The following is an 18,642-nucleotide window of genomic DNA, read 5'->3' as shown; positions in this document are numbered from 1 at the left end:
GACTTGGCGCGTCGCGCCAGTCGCCGAGCCTCGGCTTGGTCGAGGGGCAGCTCTCCTTGGTGGAGATATTGCAGGTATGGGGTCTGCCAATCTCGATTAGGCGGGACCCCATTCTGCTCTTCCTCGACGCGCAGTGCCTCACCTTCGGGGGCCGAGGGTGCCTCGGGCTGGGCCGAGACCTTCTCGGGCTCGGGCGTGTCGTCGGTCTTGATTGAGGGTTGATGTAGGTCTCGGGAGAAGACGTCCGGGGGAACCGTTGTCCGCCCCGAGGCTATCTTAGCCAGCTCTTCTGCAGTCTCGTTGTATCGTCGGGCGATGTGGTTGAGCTCGAGCCCGTAGAACTTGTCCTCTAGGCGCCGAACCTCGTCGCAGTAGGCTTCCATCTTCGGGTCGCGGCAGTGGGAGTTCTTCATGACTTGGTCGATGACAAGCCGCGAGTCGCCGCGAGCGTCGAGGCGTCGGACCCCTAGCTCGATGGCGATGCGCAACCTGTTGACCAGAGCCTCGTACTCAGCCACGTTGTTGGACACCGAGAAATGGAGGCGCAACACGTAGCGGAGGTGCTTCCTGAGGGGCGAGATGAAGAGCAGGCCCACGCTTGCCCCTGTTTTCATCAGCGACCCGTCGAAAAACATGGTCCAGAGTTCCGGTTGGATCGGAGCTGCCGGGAGCTGGGTGTCGACCCATTCAGCCACGAAGTCTGCCAAGACTTGGGACTTGATGGCCTTCCGAGGGGCGAACGAGATTGTCTCGCCCATGATCTCCACCGCCCACTTTGCAATCCTACCCGAGGCCTCTCGGCACTGGATGATCTCCCCCAAGGGGAAGGATGACACCACAGTCACCGGATGAGACTCGAAGTAGTGTCGCAACTTCCGCCACGTCAAAATCACCGCGTACAGCAGCTTCTGAATTTGTGGGTAGCGGATCTTGGTCTCGGACTGTACTTCACTGATGAATTAGATCGGCCTCTGGACGGGCAATGCATGCCCTTCTTCTCGTCTCTCAACCACGATCACGGCGCTGACCACCTGAGTGGTAGCGGCGACGTAGATCAAGAGGGCTTCTCCGGCGGCGGGGGGCACCAAGATGGGCACGTTCGTAAGGAGCGCCTTCAGGTTCCTGAGGGCTTCCTCGGCCTCTGGGGTCCAAGTGAAGCACTCAGCCTTTCTTAAGAGGCGGTACAGAGGTAGGCCTCTTTCGTCGAGGCGCGAGATGAAACGGCTCAGAGCCGCAAGGCATCCCATGACCCTTTGTACGCCTTTCAAGTCTTTGATGGGCCCCATGTTGGTGATGGCCGCGATTTTCTCCGGGTTGGCCTCGATGCCCCACTCGGAGACGATGAACCCCAAGAGCATGCCTCGGGGGACTCCGAAGACGCACTTCTCGGGATTGAGTTTTACGCCTTTCGCCTTGAGACACTGGAATGTCGTTTCAAGGCCGGAAAGGAGGTCGGAGGCTTTCCTCGTCTTGACTATGATGTCATCGACGTAAGCCTCGACCGTTCGACCAATGTGTTGGCCGAACACGTGGTTCATGCACCTTTGGTATGTCGCACCCGCATTCCTCAAACCAAACGGCATAGTAACGTAGACGTACATGCCGAAAGGTGTGATGAAAGAAGTCGCGAGCTGGTCGGACTCTTTCATCCTGATTTGGTGATACCCTGAGTAGGCATCAAGGAAAGACAGGGTTTCGCACCCAGCAGTGGAATCCACGATTTGATCGATGCGAGGCAGAGGATAGGGAACTTTCGGACATGCTTTGTTTAGACCAGTGTAGTCTACACACATCCGTCATTTCCCTCCTTTCTTTCTCACAAGCACAGGGTTGGCAAGCCATTTGGGATGGAATACCTCTCTGATGAACCCTGCAGCCATCAGCTTGTGGATCTCCTCGCCTATGGCTCTACGCTTTTCTTCGTCGAATCGGCGCAGAGGCTGCTTCACGGGTCGGGCTCCAGCTCGGATGTCCAGCGAGTGCTCGGCGACTTCCCTCGGTATGTCGGGCATGTCCGAGGGACTCCATGCGAAGACTTCGGCGTTTGCACGGAGAAAGTCGACGAGCACTGCTTCCTATTTGGGGTCGAGCTCGGAGCCGATCCGGATCTGGTTGGAGGCGTCGTTGCTGGGGTCGAGAGGGACGGACTTAACCGTCTCTGCTGGCTCGAAGTTGCCGGCATGGCGCTTCACGTCTGGCGCCTCCTTGGAGAGGCTCTCTAGGTCGGTGATGAGGGCCTCGGATTCGGTGAGGGCCTCGGCGTACTTCACGCACTCCACGTCGCATTCGTACGCGTGTCGGTACGTGGAGCCGATGGTGATGACCCCGTTGGGGCCCGGCATCTTGAGCTTGAGGTAGGTGTAGTTGGGGACGGCCATGAACTTGGCGTAGCACGGCCTCCCCAGCACCGCATGGTAGGTTCCTCGGAACCCGACCACCTCGAACGTGAGGGTTTCCCTTCTGAAGTTGGAGGGAGTCCCGAAGCAGACGGGTACATCGAGTTGTCCGAGGGGCTGGACGCTTTTCCCGGGGATGATCCCGTGAAAAGGCGCCGCTCCTGCCCGGACCGAGGACAGATCGATCCGCAGGAGCCCGAGGGTCTCGGCGTAGATGATGTTGAGGTTGCTGCCTCCGTCCATGAGGACCTTGGTGAGCCTGACGTTGCCGATGACGGGGTCGACAATGAGCGGATATTTCCCCGGGCTCGGCATGCGGTCGGGGTGGTCGCCCTGGTCGAAGGTGATGGGCTTGTCGGACCAGTCTAGGTAGACTGGCGGCGCCACCTTTACCGAGCAGACCTCCCGACGCTCTTGCTTGCGGTGCCGAGCCGAGGCGTTCGCCATTGGCCCACCGTAGATCATGAAGCAGTCGTGAACCTTGGGGAACTCCTCTGCCTTGTGACCCTCCTTCTTGTCGTTGTTGTGGGCCCTGCCACCTTCCGCAGGTGGCCCGGCCTTGTGAAAGTGGCGCCGAAGCATGACGCACTCCTCGAGGGTGTGCTTGACGGGCCCCTGATGATAGGGGCATGGCTCCTTGAGCATCTTGTCGAAGAGATTGGCACCTCCAGGAGGTTTTCGAGGGTTCTTGTACTCAGCGGCGGCGACAAGGTCTGCGTCGGCGGTGTCGCGTTTCGCTTGCGACTTCTTCTTGCCTTTCTTCTTGGTGCCGCGCTGAGTGGACGTCTCGAGGACATCTTCCGGCTGGCGGCCCTGGGGCTGCTTGTCCTTCCGGAAGATGGCCTCAACCGCCTCATGGCCAGAGGCGAACTTGGTGGCGATGTCCATCAGCTCGCTCGCCCTGGTGGGGGTCTTGCGACCCAGCTTGCTCACCAGGTCGCGGCAGGTGATGCCGGCGAGGAACGCGCCGATGACATCCGAATCGGTGACGTTGGGCAGCTCGGTGCGCTGCTTCGAGAATCGCCGGATGTAGTCCCGGAGAGACTCTCCCGGCTGCTGGCGGCAGCTTCGGAGATCACAGGAGTTCCCAGGGCGCACGTATGTGCCCTGGAAGTTGCCGGCGAAGGCTTGGACCAGGTCGTCCCAGTTGGAGATCTGCCCCGGAGGCAGGTGCTCCAGCCAGGCTCGAGCGGTGTCGGAGAGGAACAGGGGGAGGTTGCAGATGATGAGGTTGTCATCGTCCGTTCCACCCAGTTGGCAGGCCAGCCGGTAGTCCGCGAGCCACAGTTCCGGCCTCGTCTCCCCCGAGTACTTTGTGATGGTAGTCGGGGTTTGGAACCGGGTCGGGAACAGCGCCCGTCGTATGCCCCGGCTGAAAGCCTGCGGACCGGATGGTTCAGGCGAGGGACTCCGATCCTCCCCGCTGTCGTAGCGTCCCCCACGCCTGGGGTGGTAGCCTTGGCGCACCCTCTCGTCGATGTGGGTTCGATGGTTGCGGTGGTGGTGCTCGTTGCCGAGGCGACCCGGGGCCGCAGGCGCTGTGTTGTGCATGCGCCCGGTGTGGACCGAGGCTTCCCGCATGAATCGGGAAGTCGCGGCGCGATGCTCCGAGGGGTATCCCTGCCTTCGGGAGGCAGAGCAAGTCCTCTTGGCATTCCAAGAGATCATCCTTCTCGTTAATGATTTCTATTAATTCATTCAATTTTTTCTTTTGGTCCATGGTAAGGTTGGCAAAGAGAGAAATTAAATAATCTTCATTGTCACTAGAGCTACCCTCATCATCGGATGTAGTATATTTGGGGGTATCTCTAGAATGTATCTTTTTCTTTTTGCCATCCCTAGCCATGAGACACTTGTGGCTGACGTTGGGGAAGAGGAGGCCTTTGTTGATGGCGATGTTGGCGGCGTCCTCGTCGGAGGAGGAGTCGGTGGAGCTCTCGTCGGAGTCCCATTCCCGCCCCATGTGCGCCTCGCCACCCTTCTTCTTGTAGTATTTCTTCTTCTCCATCTTCTTCTTCCCCTTCTTGTCTTCGTCCCTATCACTTTCAGTAGAATATGGACATTTATCTATAAAGTGACCGGACTTACCACACCTGTAGCAAACCCTCTTGCAGCGGGGTTTGTAGTCCTTCCCCTTCCTTTGCTTGAGGATTTGCCAAAAGCTCTTAATGATAAGAGCCATCTCCTCGTTGTCGAGCTTGGAGGCGTCGATTGGAAGTATACTTGGTGTAGACTCCTCCTTCTTCTCTTCTATTGCTTTGAATGCAACGGGTTGCACCTCGGGTGTGGAGGTGGCTGACGGTGTTTGGGACCCGACCGCGCACCCGGGGTTACCCCTCGAGGTGCTTTTGGGTAGGACGGTGTTACCGACTATGGCTCGATGGTTCGTGCTAGGCGCACGAGAGACGATAGACAATTTTATACAGGTTCGGGCCGCTTAGAGAGGCGTAACACCCTACTTCCTGGTGTAGATCTTTATATGGTGGGTCACAGGGGTATTCTCTAGTATGAAGGATGCTAGAGAATGGAGTAGATGGCTAATGAGTGACCTGTCTTTTGATGGGTGCCCCCTATGCCTTATATACTCGACCGTGGGGCGTTACATGCGGGTATGATAAAAACGTGCACCTAAGTAATAGTGAACCGATTGAACTTATCTTCCTATAATTATGCCGACTTATCCTGATTTAGTTCCGACGTCTGAGGGCGCTGCGAGGGAGAATCAGATCAATGCTGTGGATAATGCTTAAACCCAATGAGCTATCTGGGCTCGAGTCTATCCCATCTTGCATCAATCCATTCCGCTAGCGGTTCCTCCCCTGGCCCACGAAGGGATGGCCTTGTGAAGTAATGGGCTCAAAGCTTTTCGCAAGGCCTTCTAGCCTTCTAGTGGACACGGGGGATATCTGTCCCCCACAAGCCCCCAATCTTTGAGTTGATTTTGAAATAATCGGCCCAAAGATTCTAGGTCCAGCTTGCGGTTTTGATTTTAGGTGGTGGATGATCTGGATGTACACCTGTCGAATTGTTGCTTTTGAACTTTAATCAATCCGGTAAAAACAACCTTCCGTTATCCTTCTTCAGCTCTTTCAACGGTCTTCGTCTTATACTTCAGAAATCAGTGCTCGGTTACCTGCTTATGCTTTAGAGGTCAGCATTCTGTCCTTAGGGGTTGAGGATTCATTGGGTGCACCAGAGGTGCACCCAATGGGTGTAGCCCCCGAGCTTTGAGTGGATTACTAAAAATAATCCACTCAAAGGTCTTCATCTCATGCTTTTTAGAAATCATTGGTTTATCTTCGTCTCATGCTTTAGAAATTAGCATTTCGTCGTCGGTCCATGCTTTAGAGATCAGCATTCTGTCCTTAGGGGTTGAGGATTCATTGGGTGCACCGGAGGTGCACCCAATGGGTGTAGCCCCCGAGCTTTGAGTGGATTACTAAAAATAATTCACTCAAAGGTCTTCATCTCATGCTTTTAGAAGTCATTATCTTATCTTCGTCTCATGCCTTAGAACTCAGCATTATATCATCAGCTTATGCTTTAGAGATCAACATGTTGTCTTCAATTCCTGCTTTAGAAACTAGCAGCGTGATCTGCCCATGTCCTGTTAGGTTTGAAATTTATTTGATCGGCGACAGATTGGACGTTTGGTAGATGGTTCTTGGCTAGTCTTCATTTCGCTTTGTGCTTCAATGCTTCTGTTGATTAGACTTGTACTTCAGTAGCTATATTTGGCTTTCCTCTGATCTCCATCGATATTTTTCTTCTATTTTGATACATTCATTGCGTATACTGTATGGATGTGACTGCTTGGGAAAATCTATTGAAATTTCTTGGATGTCCCCTCCCCAATGGGTGTAACCGAGGGACAGCTTGGTACGCCGAGCGTTTAGCAAACTGTCCTTGAGTAGTAACTTGACGTGACCACATGGTGTAATCATATCGTCCAAGCGGTTGACCTCAGTCCAAATGGTGTCGTGTTACGTGAAACGACGCCTGTTGCCTGACTTGCTTCTAGACGATTTGAATTGCTTATTGAATACTTGCGACTGTTCGGTGACCGTGGTAGGAGATGAGCGGTTGCTTCCGACCTCTATAAATAGACTACTTGCCTCACTGGTGTCTTCACACATCTTCTGGTCGTTTGTTGTTTATTTTCCCACTTTTCTCTTCTCTTCCAACCAACCATGGGCAAGAACAAGAAAGGTGGAAGTTCGTCGCACCATTCCGGCGACAAGCGGAAGCACGTGCCAAGTCCCCCCTCGGAGGACTTTGGTGACGCCGAGTACTTGGAGGAGGAGTTTTCCTCCGAGTCTGAGGGGTCGCCGGTCTACGCCTCTCCCCCGGTGTCGTCCGATGACTCAGACAATTCCCAGGGGATCGCCGCCAAGGTGTGGACGTACATCCGGGCTGTCGAGCGCTCCGGGCTCGAGGGCTCGGATGAGTCGGAGGTCTCCTCCGACGAGGGGAACTCCTCCGACTCGTCCGAGGAGGAGAGCGGCGGTGATTATTAGGATATGTATATATCAGGATCAATCAGAGCCTGATTGTGATTGATTGTAATCCCCTAGATTGGCTAGCTGCCTTGTATAGCCTAGGATTACTTTCTATCTATAGCCTAGGTCTGTTTCCTTGTACAGGGAATAGCCTTCCATACATGTACTTTCCATGCATGCCTATTGGCTATATATAACAGGCTCCCCACCCTCAATGGGTGTGTGGTGATTCAGTCCATTCTTCCTTTCTACATGGTATCAGCTCTCTAGATCCTGCGCTTCCCTCCCTGCTGCCGCACCATCCCCACCCTGCTGTGCCGCAGCGCCACCACCTCCCTGCTGCGCCGCCCCTTCTCCCTCCTAGGTCGCCATGACCGACGCAGCCACCAATCCTGCCCCCGCTGTGTTGGTTGCCCCCTATGCGACGATCAATGTCAAGAATCACATCCCAGTGACTCTTGAACTGGCCAAACCCAACTTCAACCAGTGGGAACCATTCTTCACCTCTCTCTGTGGCAAATTCGCTCTCCTCTCGCATATTGACGGACTGCAGGAAGCCCGTCCCACAGATCCTTCTTGGGGCATCGCCGATGCCTGCGTTCGCAGCTGGCTTCTCGGCTCGGCTGGTCCCGACGTCATCGGCCTCGCCGCGGCTCCAAACCAGACCGCGCGCGAACTCTGGGTCGCCATAAAGCGCCTCTTCGAGGCCAACAAGGCTCCACGCGCCATTTTTCTGAGCCACGAGTTTCACTCGATGACTCAGGGCGACTCCTCCATCAACGACTACGCTCAGCGCATGAAGGCCACTGCCGACGCGCTCCGCGATGTCGGCCGCACCATCACCGACGCGGAGCTCGTCCTCAACCTCCTCCGTGGCCTCAACCCACGCTTCGCCAGCACCGCCGATAACATCGCCGACTCACACCCGCTGCCGGACTTCGCCACCACTCGCGAGAAGCTCGTGCTAAAGGAACTTCGCCTCACCAACGAAGGCACGGTTGCGGACCAGACGGCGTTCCATGCATCATGCGGCACCGGCTGCCGCACCGCCCCCACCACCAACGGCGGCGGTTCCACAGCCAGCAGACCGGGCGGTCACGGCAGTCGCTCCAACAGCGGCGGCAACCCAGGTGGTGGCGGCGGTCGCTGGAAGAAGAAAGGCAAGGGCGGATCCCACTCCGGCGGCGGTCCCAGGTTTCCTGCCGCCCCCTGGTACTGCTACCCCCCCTGGACAGCCGGGGCGCATCAGCAGCCCTGGCGCCCGCCGGTACCGACCCCAGCTTGGCGCAGTCCTGGCATCCTCGGCCCCTTCACTCAGGCCCAGGCGCACACTGCGCTGGCCCCTGTCCAGTACTCCGACAACCCTGCTCCACCAATGGCAGAGCAGGGCGGCTGGGATCAGGCTGGCCTCATAGCCGCACTGAACCAGATGTCCCTCCAGGGGTCCTCTCCTTGGGTCCTTGACACCGGCGCCACAACTCACATGTCGTCTTCGGCTGGTATACTCCTGTCCCGTCTCCCCCCTCCCCCATTCGGCATCACAGTTGGAAATGGCACCACCATACCTATCACCTGCCGTGGCACATCCACACTCTCCTCCCCCACCTCTACCTACCGTCTTAACAATGTTCTGGTTGCACCTGCACTTGTGCGCAATCTCCTTTCTGTTCGTCAATTCACCCGTGACAACTGTTGTTCAATTGAATTTGACGCTTGCGGTTTTTCTGTCAAGGACAAACAGACGGGGCACGTGACTCTTCGCTGCAATAGTGGTGGCGACCTCTACACCTACCCCTCCACCACAGCTCCCTCCTGCAGCCTCGCCACAACGTCGTCACTGTGGCATCATCGCCTCGGCCACCCCGGTCCTTCCAGCCTCGCCAAACTTCGAAGCATGTCGGTCATTTCCTACAATAAAAACTCGCCATGCCTCTGCCATGCCTGTCAACTAGGCAAGCATGTGCGCCTCCCATTTAGTCATTCAACTTCTGTAACTCATGCTCCGTTTGATTTACTTCACTGCGACGTCTGGACATCTCCCGTACTAAGCAATTCTGGGTTCAAATATTACCTTATTATACTCGATGATTATTCCCATTACAGCTGGTCCTTCCCACTTCGTCACAAATCTGAGGTGCACCGCCACATGATTGACTTCATTGCATACGCTCAGACCCAGTTTGGTACCACACCTAAATCCTTCCAAGCCGATAATGGGACCGAGTTTGTTAACCACGCCACCACCTCCTTCCTCACTAGTCATGGCATTACTCTCCGCCTTTCCTGCCCCTATACCTCACCACAAAACGGCAAGGCCGAACGCATGCTCCGCACTACCAACAACACCATCCGCACCATGCTGCTCCATGCGTTCATGCCACCTCCATACTGGGTTGAGGCCCTCGCAACAGCAACTTACCTCCTCAATAGGCACCCCTCCTCCTCCATACAAAACCAAATACCTCACCACATACTTCATGGCACACTCCCAGATTACGCCTCCCTTCGCATCTTCGGATGTCTCTGCTATCCGAACCTTACTGCCACCTCCCCCCACAAACTCGCCCCTCGATCCACTCCTTGTGTCTTCCTCGGATACCCATCTTCCCACAAGGGCTATCGCTGTCTTGACATGTCCACTCGCCGCATCATTACCTCGCGCCATGTCATTTTTGATGAGTCTGTGTTCCCATTCTCGGCTGCACCATCGGCGGGCTCCATGCCGTCGTCACTTGATTTTCTGATGCAGGACCTCACCTCCTTGCCGGCACCAGCAAGCACTCCTCCATCGCTCGCTGCCAGCAGCGAGGATGATCTCCAGGTGCTCCTAGACCCGGCCATCCTTCAGCTCGGCCCCCGGGTTCATCCTGCGGGCGGGCCACAGCTGGGCGCTCGAGGGCCCCAAGTGGGGCAGTCAGCGGCTCCTCCGCCTGGTGGCCAACGCTTCGGGAGCACCTCCACTCGCCGCGCCCAGCCCCCAGCAGCACCGGTCACCGAGGAGGTGGCTCCTGTGCCTGCTGCACCTCCAGCGCCAACAGCGGCTGCACCAGCTTCGCCCCCAGCGGCTCGGCTCCTATCTACTGCAGCAAACCGGCCTGTGACATGCTCACAGACTGGCTCCCTCCACACTGTTCAGTGCTTCGGCTTCTCCGCCTCCATCGCCTCGCCAATTCCGGCGAACTATCGCAGTGCCCTGGCCGATCCAAATTGGCGTGCTGCGATGGCGGACGAGTACAAGGCGTTGATCGACAACGGCACTTGGCGCCTTGTACCTCGGCCGCCTGGTGCGAACATTGTCACTGGAAAGTGGCTGTTCAAACACAAGCTCCACTCCGACGGCTCCCTCGCCCGGCACAAGGCACGCTGGGTCGTTCGTGGCTTTTCCCAGGAGGAAGGCGTCGACTACGACGAAACATTCAGCCCAGTCGTCAAGCCGGCCACGATCCGCACCGTCCTCAGCATTGCTGCGTCCCGAGACTGGCCCATCCGGCAGCTCGACGTGAAGAATGCCTTCCTCCACGGCAACCTCGAGGAGACTGTTTACTGCGAGCAGCCGAAAGGATTCGTCGACCCCGCTGCACCTAACTCTGTCTGCCTGTTGCAGAAGTCCCTGTATGGGCTTAAGCAGGCACCGCGAGCCTGGAATCAGCGCTTCTCCAGCTTCATCCGAAGCATTGGCTTCACCACCTCCAAAACGGATGCCTCCCTGTTCATCTACAAGACGGGAGACGCCATGGACTATCTCCTCCTCTACGTCGACGACATCATCATCACCGCATCATCACCAGCTCTTCTCCAGCACGTCACCTCCCGCCTATCGTCGGAGTTTGCCATGACGGACCTCGGGGATCTCCACCATTTCCTCGGCATCTCGGTGACACGAGACAGCAGTGGACTGTTCCTCTCTCAGCGGCAGTACGCCGTTGATCTCCTCCAGCGCGCTGGCATGTCTGAATGCCACCCGACAGCTACTCCGGTGGATGCCCGGACCAAGCTGTCTGCCTCCGAGGGCGCTCCAGTCGCCAACCCCTCGGAGTATCGGAGCCTCGCTGGTGCTCTCCAGTACCTCACCCTGACAAGGCCGGACCTGGCCTATGCTGTCCAGCAAGTCTGCCTCTTCATGCACGACCCTCGCGAGCCACACCTTGCGCTAATCAAGCGCATCCTGCGCTATGTCAAGGGCTCCCTGTCGGCAGGTTTGCACTTGGGACCCGGCGCCGTTGATCAGCTCACAGCCTACTCCGATGCCGACTGGGCCGGCTGCCCCGACACGCGTCGCTCCACCTCCGGCTTCTGCGTCTACCTCGGCGACAATCTGGTGTCATGGTCGTCCAAGCGTCAGACGACTGTTTCTCGCTCCAGCGCCGAAGCAGAGTACCGTGCTGTGGCCCATGCTGTTGCCGAGTGCTGCTGGCTGCGTCAGCTACTACATGAGCTGCACATCTCCATCCCGCACGCGACCGTGGTCTACTGTGACAATGTGAGCGCTGTGTACATGGCAGCCAACCCAGTCCATCACCGCCGCACGAAGCACATCGAAATCGACATCCACTTCGTCCGTGAGAAGGTAGCTCTGGGGCAGTTCCGAGTTCTTCATGTTCCGTCTACGCACCAGTTTGCCGACATCATGACCAAGGGTCTGCCCGTACAGCTCTTCACCGATTTTCGGACCAGTCTTTGCGTCCGTGATTCTCCCGCTCAGACTGCGGGCGGGTATTAGGATATGTATATATCAGGATCAATCAGAGCCTGATTGCGATTGATTGTAATCCCCTAGATTGGCTAGCTGCCTTGTATAGCCTAGGATTACTTTCTATCTATAGCCTAGGTCTGTTTCCTTGTACAGGGAATAGCCTTCCATACATGTACTTTCCATGCATGCCTATTGGCTATATATAACAGGCTCCCCACCCTCAATGGGTGTGTGGTGATTCAGTCCATTCTTCCTTTCTACAGTGATGGCGACGGTGACGGTGACGGCGGCGATGGTGGTGATGACGGCGACAATGACGGCAAGGGCGACGGAGGCAACAGCGGCAAGGGCGACGGCAACAGCGGCAAGGACGACGACAACGGCAGGGGCGGTGGCGGCAGCAGCAAGGCCAGTGGCAAAGCGCCACTGGTTTGAATATTAGTATAGATAATTAGTAGTAGTAGTAGTAATAGTAGCAGAATAATGTAGTAGTAGGTAGTAGTATTGTATACTGTGAGTAATGTAGTAATGTAGTAATGTAATGTAGTGAAAAAGGGAGAAAAGGCCGACTCATAATGAGTTGGTTTTTAAGTTTGTGAAAAACTTCCCTCCTCTAAGTATCCAAGAAAATTTTAGCTTGTTCCGGGCAACCTTTCGCTTTTCTGCCGTTCTTATTTTATAGGCGATTGATAGTTTGCCTTCGCGCCTAACGCTGCTGACATTATTAGAAATAATCACCAAGTGATAACTGGTAACTGTTGAGTCGTGTTTGGTGAGCTTTGGCATTTTTTAGAGAAAACAAACGAGTTATGACAAACACTATTGGCGTTTTAGAGGTAACAGCCGAGTTATGCTTGACCCCGTCGGCGTTTTGGAGATAACAGTCGAGTTATGGTAGACACTGTCGGTGTTTTAGAATGCTGGTGCATGGTCACACCCATTGAGGTAAGGAAGTAATGAGGTCCTTCCTGAGGTTGATCCCCAATGGTGGTGTACATGTTGAAGTTGAACCCAATGGGTGTGACCATGCACCAGCTGATCCCAATGGGTGTGATCTTGTTGAAGCTGATCCCAAAGGGTGTAACCATGCAGAAGCTGACCCCAATGGGTGTGACCGTGCAGAAGCTGATCCCAATGGGTGTGACCGTGCACCGACTATTGTTCGTATTTTTGATGAGGACGAAGAAGAGGAAGAAGAAGCTTTGCTGATTCGTAAGAACAACCGGTGTTATATAGGTAGTAGGGGGGATAGTGATATTCCTTCTCCAGCTCTGTCTGCTCTTGTCAGCCTTCAAGAATTGTCCATAACGGATTTTGATCAGGCCTTTGAGGATGTCGTTCCTGAGGATATGCTGTCGGAGCCGACTGCTGGCGACATGATGGATGTTTGCTCTGAAATTCCAGACGTGGGATTAGAGGTATCCCGAGCAGTGTCTCATGCATCGTCGACTTTGGAAGGCAGTCTTCAATGTCAAGAAGTTGGTCAGGATTGCCTGACTCCCATGGAGGTGACTGAGGATCCTTCAGCCTTAGAGGTGGCTGTTGCAGAAAACCCAGCCCTCAAGGGTGGTGCTGGCAGTTACCCAGCCCCCGAGGGTGTTGCTAGTAGTGATCCGGCTCTGGTGGGTAGCGCGAGCTGTGACCCAGCCCCCGAGGGTGTTGCCGGTAGTGATCCGGCTCTGGTGGGTGGCGCGAGCTGCAACCTAGCCCTCGAGGATGTCCAAGTGAGCTCTCCTTCGCACACTTCCATGGATGTCCATGTCGGGTTGTCTCCACCACGGATGGGGTGATGGCGATGCATGCTTCTTTGACTTCGAGCAAGCGAGTCGCTTTGGAGGTCGGAGAGCCAGATGCAAGAATTCTGATATCCGCTGGTGGGGCTGAGTCAACCCCTGACAATGTTCTTCAAATTATTCCGGTTGATCTTCCTTCGTCGAGCTACGACGCGACTTCTTCTGACTCGGGATTACCCTCATTCTTTCCAATCCTCAGGTAACTCAGCTCTTTCGTTCTGTCGTTCCTCCTGGTAAACTATCTTCCATGTACTCATTTGTCTTTAATAACAGGCTTTGGTTGACGGAATGTCCGCTCAGTTGAGATCACATGGTGCCACTATCCCAGAAGGGGCTCTGTCTCTGACGCAATGGAACCCATTGCTGCTTCAGAAATAGATAGCTGTAGCTGATTTGAAGGCGTCAAATACTGGTTGGTAACTTTGTTTCTTCTTTGGCTGATTGATCAACTTGTTTTTAACCGTGTATCCTTCTTCGACTGCTTTGTCAGATATGGCTCGGCGGTGCTCTGAGCTTGAGGAAAAACATCTTCAACATCAAGCCGACTCAACCTGACGGTGCTTTGATCTTGAAGAGAAGTATTCTCAAGGTCAGACCGACCTGGCTCGGGTTTTTGCTTCATTGGACGATGCACATTCTTTGAATTTTTCTCTCAATGCTCAGCTTAACTCTAAAAAGGCAGCTCATGAGGTAAACTTCCTTAATTAGCTCTGCCGTGCTTACTGTTTATTGGATGCTTGAAAGTTGATTCTTGTTTGTAGGAGGAGAAACGAGCACTAGCAGCTTCTCACGACAATCTGTATAGGTTGTATCGTGACGCCAACAATTCTTTAACCATCTTGGAGAGGAGCCATCGCTTTACTATGTCAGATCTATATCATCATCGTCGCGAGCTGCAAGTGTCCCAAGATGAGGTCCTGTGACTTAGACAGTTAGTGTCAAGTAAGGATTCCATCATCAAGGATCTGCGTGCCTCCAAGAAGTTAGTCGCCCAGGAGCTAGAGGCCGCTCGACTGGCTACCAAAGTTTCAGAGGACAACTGCGTCATTCTGAAGGCTCAACGTGATAAGGCGATGGACAAAGCCATTCGCGCGGGGCAGATCTTGATGATAAGGCCCGATGTAATTGTTCCTGATGACATTGCTGCCGACGTCAAGGCTACGCCTGATGCCTCGAGTCGCCCTTCTTCCTCGATTGCCCCTGCGAAAGACATTGCCAAGTAGAGACGTTTCGCTGTAGTGACGTGTTTAGAGGATACTGAGTGTATTTGTGAATTCTATGTGTGTGTGATCATTGTGCTCGGATATTTGGTGGATAGAGCACTAGAATGTCCCCCTGGTGCTGACAACTATAACATTTGTTTCTGTTGTCAGGATGTAACGGTCATCTTGAACGATTACGGAAGTAAATGCGGCATGCTGGTTTTGGAGTTTTTTCCTTACTTATGCCAATCGCTTGGCTGGTAAGGCATAGTGGTTGCCCTAAGATGAGTAGATGTGAGCATGTTGAACCGTCTTAAGTCATTGCCGACTTAAGCCGATTGCTTCGTTAGTAGGGTATAGTGTCCACCTTAAGTCGAGTAAGTGCGAGCATGTTGCACTGTCTTAAGTCATTGCCGACTTAAGCCGATTGCTTCGTTAGTAGGGTATAGTAGCCACCCTAAGTCGAGTAAGCGCGAGCATGTCGCACCATCTTAAGTCATTGCCGACTTAAGCTGATTGCTTCGTTAATAGGGTATAGTGGTCACCCTAAGTCGAGTAAGCACGAGCATGTCGCACCGTCTTGAGTCATCGCTGACTTAAGCCGATTGCTCCGTTAGTAGGGTATAGTGGTCACCCTAAGCCGAGTAAGAGCGAGCATGTCGCACCGTCTTAAGTCGTCGCCGACTTAAGCTGATTGCTCCGTTAGTATGGTATAGAGGTCACCCTAAGTCGAGTAAGTGTGTTGATTCCAAATCTAATCAAATCGAAGTCAATTGATAACCAATAGTTTGAATGCCTTTGAGAATGAAATCTTTTATTGATGACGTATTTTTCAATTACAGAGTACAACGTTGCTCCGATAGCTTTTGAAGTTTTGCTAAGGATAAAACTTCCTGAGATGCTCTATATTCCATGAATTCCCCACTTTCGTGCCATCCATTTGAGTAAGCCGATATGATCCTGGCCGAGTGACCTCCGATACCACGAATGGCCCTTCCCATAGCGGTGACAATTTGTGCCGTCCTTCTCTCGTTAGAATTCGGCGAAGGACCAAGTCTCCCACTACAAAAGATCGATGTTGTATAGCCTTATCATGATAGCGCCTCAGGGTCTGCTGGTATCTAGCTGACTGAATTACTGTATTCAACCGTTCTTCCTCCAGCACGTCAATATCTTCTAGCATGGTAGCTTCTGCTTCAGCTATGCTTTCGAAGACCAGCCTTGGTGCCCCAAACCTGAGGTCGGCAGGTAGCACTGCCTACGAACCATAGACCATGAAGAAGGGGGTGTTTCCATGCAGAGCTCGACTGGGTTAAGTTCTTAGGCTCCAAACCACATAAGGTAACTCTCTGATCCACTTCCCTGCAAACTTTTCATTCTTGTCGAAGACTTTCTTCCTGAGTGCTTCCAATATCATTCCATTAGCCCTTTCCACCTGACCATTAGCTCTTGGGTGTGCTACTGATGCATATTTGATCTGGATGCTCCATTGTTCGCAGAAATCAAAGAATTCAGAGCTAGTGAAGTTGGATCCAGGTCGGTTATGATGCTATTCGGTATCCCAAACCTGAATATTATATCTTGTATGAATTCCACTGCCTTGGCTGAGGTTAGAGAAGCAATGGGTTTGTACTCTATCCATTTGGTGAATTTATCGATGGCGACCATCACGTGAGTATAGCCTCCCTAAGCTTTCTTGAAGGGTCCAATCATGTCCAATCCCCAGCACATGAATGGCCATGTTATAGGTATGGTCTGCAGCTGCTGCGCTGATAAATGTTGTTGCTTTGACAAGAATTGGCAAGCTTCACATCTCTGGACTAACTCGGCTGCATCACTCTTTGCCATTGGCAAATAGAAACCAGACCTGAAGACTTTCCCTACCAGAGTTCTGGATGCTGCGTGTATTCCACACTGTCCGGCGTGAATCTCATCTAGTAGCTGTCTCCCAGTAACCGAGGAAATGCACTTCATGAGGATTCCTGTTGCACCCCTTCTGTAGAGTGCGTCCCCTATGAGGGTGTAGTGGGCCGACTGTCTTGCGATGTGTTCTACTGCGGCCTTATCATCCGGTTCTTCTTCATTCTTTATATACCTGATGATAGGCTCTCTCCAGTCATTAGAGTTTGACTCTATGTCACACCCGGTTTTGGAAGGCAAACCGAATGCGAACCATGTACGTGTCAGGATCAGAGACTCACGTACACAGTGATTACATAATTGGACATCATCACACAATGCTCGAAATAAATAGCGGAAAGGTACTTGATTACATCAAGATGTCCAAGACATCCACAGAGTCTATTACATAACCATTGTTCAACATAATTATCAAAGTGCGGAAATACGAAACATAGATGCTAAGCCTACACAGGCAGCTGACTGGGGGTTTGCCACTAAGAAAAGAACTAGAACTCGTCATATTCCTGCAACTCCTCGAAGTCATCCATGTTGCCAGCATCACCTCCTGAGCACTGAGTACACTGGGGACAACCTGGGGTGGGGTGGTGTGTAAAGCAAGGGTGAGTACACATCAACGTACTCAGCAAATGCCCCATTTGGCTAAAGTGGACTAGCTGTATATGGAGTTGAGGTTAAGCAGTTGCTTTTAGTTGGTCAAGTATTTATTACTATTAGTAGAGCCAAGTTTTAGTAATAAACCCAGTTATTACCCGGTAGTACCTCCTCAAAATAGGAAATACCAGAGATCAGATTTATAACATCATTATTAATCATCATCATAAAAGTATCCAAAGTTCTTCTAATCAAAGAGGATCCCAAGGCTGCACTTAACCGTGAGCTTGGCTGATATAATAGTTTTTAACGATCTGCAGAGGTTGTACACTTTACCCACAAGTCATGATCCCTTTCCAGCCTGGTTTGTACAGACCTGATCTTCACTACCAAGGTGAATGGCTAGGGATACACTACGTAGCCTTTACAAAGACTCCCCTGGTGCATAGCTGCTCGTTAGGTTTCGCCAGTCGTACAAATGCAGTACACCTCCCTAAGGTGGGTGACTAACAAAACCAAATCGAAAGAACCTATACACCCCAACCTTGGCAGAGCGAGCACTACGCCCCGGTCCCCCTTGACGGCCCTTCGGTAGAGCCAACTACACCCCAGGTTCATCTAATTAATCAGCTAAGGGCGTCTCATTCCACCCTCATGGTTGTACTGTTATCCCGGGTGGTCACTCCACGAACAGGTCCTTACGGAGAAGTACTCAGGAAAAAGGCCTGAGCCCCCTAAGGTATCACAAGATCATCCACAATATCAGGATAACAATATCGTATCATAAATGTTCATATCATGTTCATTAATTAAGTTAAGGCAATAGCAAAATGCTAACCATGATAACCCAAAAGGTAAACAAGGATAAGTGAATACAGACTAGTCAATCCTTAGGTTTCATAAAGTAATGCGGGTAGAGATGGCAATGGGTACCCGAAACCCGAAACCCGATGGGTTTTACCCTATTAGGGTACGGGTTTGGGTCAATTTTCATACCCATGGGTTTGTTAATGGGCATAAATCTATACCCGGCGGGTTTATGGGTACGGGTATGTTCCTATAGTACCCAAACCCGTGAACCCGTGGGTTTTTTAAACCCGACCAAACCTAGTGCATATTGTCATTTTATTTTATAAACGACCAACAAAATTGTTATTTCTTATTTACTTCATAATTTTTATCAATTGGTGAATGTATCAGTAGTCGTTGAGAGTGTTGCATGCTTGCTATTATAGTTTTTACTAGCGTTATATATATGGTGGATGGATAACTTAGTGCAAGGTCACTTAATTATACAACTTATTATTTGTATTTCATTCTCTCTACTAATAGTTTTTATACCAAATCATGAACTCGTTGTTCATTACATAGTTTTTGGATCATGATCTCATTAATCATTACAATACTTATTGACTATGAGAAGAACAAGTATATTTGAGATGAAACCCGCGGGTAACCCATGTGTACCCACTAACCCGATGGGTACGGGTTTTGGCAAAATCTCAAACCCGTCATGGGTATGGGTTTTTTAATGGGCATAGATAT

The sequence above is a fragment of the Zea mays genome, chromosome 5 (genome assembly GCF_902167145.1).
Source record: "Zea mays cultivar B73 chromosome 5, Zm-B73-REFERENCE-NAM-5.0, whole genome shotgun sequence".
Lineage (NCBI taxonomy): Eukaryota > Viridiplantae > Streptophyta > Magnoliopsida > Poales > Poaceae > Zea > Zea mays.
The sequence above is the reverse complement of the archived record's forward strand: the minus strand, read 5'-3'. Positions refer to the sequence as shown.